Source organism: Microtus ochrogaster, chromosome 15 (assembly GCF_000317375.1).
Source record: "Microtus ochrogaster isolate Prairie Vole_2 chromosome 15, MicOch1.0, whole genome shotgun sequence".
Classification (NCBI taxonomy): Eukaryota; Metazoa; Chordata; class Mammalia; order Rodentia; family Cricetidae; genus Microtus; species Microtus ochrogaster.
The window spans coordinates 22,041,767-22,047,354 of NC_022017.1; positions in this window are offsets into that span (position 1 = coordinate 22,041,767).

The following is a 5,588-nucleotide window of genomic DNA, read 5'->3' on the forward strand; positions in this document are numbered from 1 at the left end:
GGGGCCACCGGAGGCGGGGCCGAGTCGCGTCTCCCTGCTGGGGTCTGGCCGAAGGCTCTGGAACGTCGCGGCCTCAGTGGCTATCTGTCCTGGGACGTCTCCGCGATCGAGCTGGCTGTGCTAAGTTCCCTGGGCATCTTCAGTTACCCAAGAGCAGCGGCGCGCTGTGGCCTGCTCGGGTGGGTGCTCAGGTCTCCTCCCCGCCCTGTTTCTGAACTGGGCAGCGCACAGCCCTACTTTTTCTTTTTCTGAGTGCCCCGTACATGTTGCATACGTGTTCATCTAACTTGGGTTGGAATTAGTTCAAATGAAAATTAGACTGATTTCCGGTGGCAGGGTAAGCCGTGGGAAAATATTAAAAATAGAGACGAAACATGTAAGGAATGTCAGCACATGCTAGTTATGAATTCACTGCCTTTCAGCTGCAAGTTCACCAGTGCTGTGCAAAAAATACAACCCGGCGTGGGTGGTGCACTTGGGAGACCAAAGCAGAAGGGCAAGCAAAACTTTGTCGCTCCGAACGTAGTGGCACACGTCTTTAATCCCAGCACTCCAGAGGCAGGGGGAAATCTCCGTCAGTTCGAGGCCCGCCTGGTCAACTCCCCGAGTTCCAGGTCAGTTAGGACCTCGTTGTGAACAAAGTCTGAAGGGGGTTAGGGTGAGGGCTTCTGGGCCCTTCAAGTATTTTGCCTTTGAGGTGGTACTGCTGTGCTTCTTCAGCAGAGGGCGCCAAAGAGACACTGTTTGTGAAAAAGGAAAGTGTTTTTCGTTCCCTAGTCTAGAAAGCAAATTTGGAGACACGTGGGTTCACGCCAAGGTCTCTTGCGGTGGTCCGCAGCACAGCTTTTCCCAGACCACATTGACTGAAAGTGACTTTGGTAAGATTTACCCTGAATACAGAAACCGAAAGGGCTACAGAACCGGTACTTGTACTGGGGTACCAAATACAGGAGATGACCCATAGTATTAAAAACCGCAGCAGTGAGCAGGTGCAACCCTGCACTATTTTTGTGCCCAGGCCAGAGTTCGTGATTCAGCAACAGCTCCATGCACCCTTCACATGCGCGCGCGCGCGCGCGCGCACACACACACACACACACACACACACACACACACACGCCATTTTTGCAGTGCTAAGCAAGCAAGCACTGTGCTGCCGAGCTGCATGTCCAGCACTTACTTCTTTTTTTTTTTTCTTTTCTTTTCTTTTTCTAATTTTGAGCTAGGCGTTTAGTCCCAACATTTGGGAGGTTGAGGCAGGAGGATCAGTAGTTCAAGACTGGTTTGGGCTGTGAGTGGAGTTCAAGGGCTGCCTAGACCAAGGGAGACCTTTGTTTGTTTACTTATTTGGGGCTTAAGGTTTTGAGAAGTTGCTCTGGCTGGCCTTGAACTTGTGGCGTCGCCCTGCTCCTTTCAAACCCACACAGAATTCATCAGCAAACCTACTGTACCTTTCACTCCAATAGTAAGTGAACCTGTAAGGCCAGTTTCTCTTGTCTGACACAAAGCAGTCTAGATGGGCTCCCTACTTTTATCCTGGAGGACTTGCTGTAGGCCATTCAGCATGGGGTTCAAAGGAAACCTATTAAAATAAGTCAGATCAGATCTATGACCTCAGGGCTTGCTGTCTCACCCAAGATGAAAGCAAGAATCCTTGCTGTTGCCCACAAAGCTATTTGTGATGTGATCTCACTTTATCTACTCATTTCATTTCGCTTCAGTCATGATAACCTCCTGCCCCGGGTCAATTGCTCACACTGTCATCTGTATCTTTTCAGGCATCTCCTCTTGTTATTGCTACGCTTGCTGTCTTGCCTCAGACCTGCTCATTGCCTCTTCCACCTCTGTGAGGGCCTCCCCGACTGCTCTGTTTATAAAGCCTCAAGCTTGTATGGTACTAACTTCACAGCCCCCTCTCCTGTCTGGCTTATTCTCCTTCCCAGTGGTATCACTCACTAGTCATATCCACTAAGGAGACCTGAAACCACACAGTGATTTCACTGGGGGGAAGTTCATTATAAAATTATCAGTTATAGGATTATTATGAAGAAAGAAAACTATAGTCAAGAAAGAAAAATCGTAAAGAGAGTTTATTCTCCCAGTGGGAATTTGTTCTTTCTTAGAGAAGTTTGGCAGCGGCATCCCTGCTGAAGACAGAGACATTTCCTGGGCTGTCCTGAGCTTCCTGGGTAGAGCCAACTGCCACGCACTGCAGAATAGAGCTTATAAAGAAATACATCTTCCAGAGAGCAAGCAAAGACACAAACTAACCCCTGAGGTACCTGTGAGCATCACTGGGAATTACTCATAGGGGTAGCAGTCAGAGGGAAGCCAGTACCTGATGGGAATGAGAATAATGCATGTCCTTCCCGTAGCCCTGGCAACAGGAGCAAGGTAGAGAGTGCCCATGGAAAGCCAGTGTCTCCTGTGGGAAGTTAGTGTGCTGGATGAAAGTGGACCTGGAGCTGACGTGGTAAGTAGAAAACTAGACAGTCAACTCTGTGGACATCCTTCTACACCACAACAGAACAACTACATTTCCAGCTAGCCATATTGCTCTTGGGGTTGGCTGGATGGCTCAGTGGGTAAAGTCAATCACTCCCAAACTGACCATCTGAATTTGATCCCTATGGCCCACCTGGTAGAGAGAGAACTAGCCTGGCACGGTTGTGCACGCCTTTAATCCCAGCTCTCGGGAGGCAGAGGCAGGTGGATCTCTGTGAGTTCAAGACCAGCTTGATCTACAAAGGGAGTTCCAGGACAGCCAGAACTGTTATACATAGAAACCCTGTCCAAAAAGAAAGAAAGAAAGAAAGAAAGAAAGAAAGAAAGAAAGAAAGAAAGAAAGAAAGAAAGAAGAAAGAAAGAAGAAAGAAAGAAAGAAAGAAAGAAAGAAAGAAAGAAAGAAAGAAGAAAGAAAAAGAAAAGAAGGAAGAAAGAATTGATTGCTACAAGTTGTCCTCTGACATCCACATGAGCTCAGTAGCAGGCACAAACACACTCACAAATAGTAAATAAATGTAACTTTGAAAATTTATTCTGTAGTATAATACCTGCTCTTTCCCTAAAAATGAGATTATGTATACTTCCAGAAGTCACTGGCTACTTTGATTATTCTTCAAGTGTAGTTGTTAGCCCACTGAAAAGTTTCTTATGCTAACACTAAATAGTGATGTTACCATCTAAAAGCTTGTATTTTTAAGATAAAAAAGTATGTACAGCCGGGCGGTGGTGGCGCACGCCTTTAATCCCAGCACTCGGCAGGCAGAGGCAGGCGGATCTCTGTGAGTTCGAGACCAGCCTGGTCTACAAGAGCTAGTTCCAGGACAGGCTCCAAAACCACAGAGAAACCCTGTCTAGAAAAACCAAAAAAAAAAAAAAGTATGTACAAATATATAACAAATGATTAAAAATATGCAAAGCTACTACATTTCTTATTTCCGTAATTGGTGCAGTATATAACCGGCATGAATTGTCTTTAACCATTTATGATGTACACAAAATACCTAGAACAAAGGCAAGTATTTCTGACACAAAATAACCATATAGAGGGGGCTGGAGAGATGGCTCAGTGATTAAGAGCATTGCCTGAGTTCAATTCCCGGCAACCACATGGTGGCTCACAACCATCTGTAATGAGGTCCTGGTGCCCTCTTCTGGCCTGCAGGCATACACACAGACAGAATATTGTATACATAATAAATAAATATTTTTAAAAAACATATAGAGTAAGCTCTATCCCTAAGAGCACTAAATACAAAAGTTGTTCAACAATAAAATGGAAAAAGAAAAGCTATGATATAAAATGAGCGCTGCCTCAGAGCACCTCAGAACAGGACTAGTGGTGGCCTGTGTTGTCCTTCCCTCTAGAGCCCCTGCATCTCTATGCCAAGACAGACTCAGAAACCAAAATCTCTAGAAAGGACGAATGTAGGCAGAACCATGCTTGTATGCACCATTATCAAATTGCTGGGGGCCAAAGACAGAAAAACCATGAAAGCAGAAAGAAAAAAAATGACTCACCAACATTAAGGGAACAACAATAAAGTTTATAGCTGAGGGCTCATAAAAGATCAAGGAAGTGATAAAATAACCTCCAGAGTGTGAAGGAAAAATAAAACCTGTCAGAGAAAACCCTATGTGCGGCAAAACTATCCTTCAAAAACTGAAAGTGAAAAGCTGGAGGGATAACTCAGTCAATAAAATAATGACTGACTCACATGTGAGCATGGGGTCTTGGGTTTGAACCCCAAAACCTACATAAAAAAACAGGCCGAGGGACGGGAGAAATGACTCAGTGATTAGCAACACTGGCTGCTCTTCCAGAGGATCTGGGTTTGATCCACAGTTCCACGTGTCAGCTCACAACCATCTGTAACTCCAGTTCTAAGGATTTAACACCAGCCATACTCACACAGATACATACATACACATAAAAATCATTATAAAGAAAGGAAGAAAGAGAGAGGACAGAATTCAAGCTTGACTGAGCGCGCGCGCGCACACACACACACACACACAATTTATTTCTTAATGATGATGAGCTAACAGGTAGCAGTGGTGTACATCTTTAATTCCAGTACCAGGGAGGCAAAAGCAGATGCATCTCTGTGAGTTTGAGGTCAGCATGATTTACAGAACAAGTTCCATGACAGCCAGGGCTACCTGAAGAAATGCTGTCTCGTTTTGGGGGAAAAAAATGAAAATGAGGGTGAGCTAAAAACATTCCCAGGCACACCAAAGAGAAAACACATTGCAGGTACACCTATACTCTTCCTGGGTATAGGCAGAAAATGTGGAGTCACCACACTATTGCTTGCACTCCCAGATTCATTGTGAAACTCTTCAGAGCCACCAAGCTATAAAATCAGCTAAATCCCCATTGACAGGTGAATGAGCAAAGAATATATGGGTTGGGGCTTGGGAGAGGGCTCAGTATTGACTACACAATGGATCATTGACTGTAATGAAGAAAAGGTGACGAACTAGAGACCAGTGTACCAATTCAGTTGGACCCTAAAAGACAGGTGTCATCTGCATCTTTTTCAGTCACTGTGTAGTCTTGGAACTCACTTTGTAGACCAGGCTGACCCAGTACTCAATGAAATCCACCTGCCTCTGCCTCTCAAGTGCTGGGATTAAAGGTGTGTGTCTGGCTATATGCGTTCTTTCTTAAGCAGAAATTTTTAAAATGATGATCTGAATGCAGAAGAGAGACTTTAGAGACCGGGAAGGATGCCAGGAGGAGAACAGATGGAGAGGAGTTAAGTGTGAGCTAACATGACATATAGATATATGAAAATATCATGGCAAAACCACTAATTTGGCAGGGTTAGTGAAAAGGTGAATACCTATAATCTCAACAGTACAGGCAGGAGGATCAGGAGGTCAAGGTCATTCTCAGAGGCGGGCCTAGATAAAGGCCACCCTTGCCCACGCGACACCCTAAATCAAGAAAAAAAAATTACTTTGTACAATTAATACATGTTTATAAAGATTGCATTATAGCACAGTTCAAATAGTGCATAAGCCAGAGGTCATCTAACGGCACAGAAACTAATGAAGTGTCCCAGAGTAAAATTCAGTAA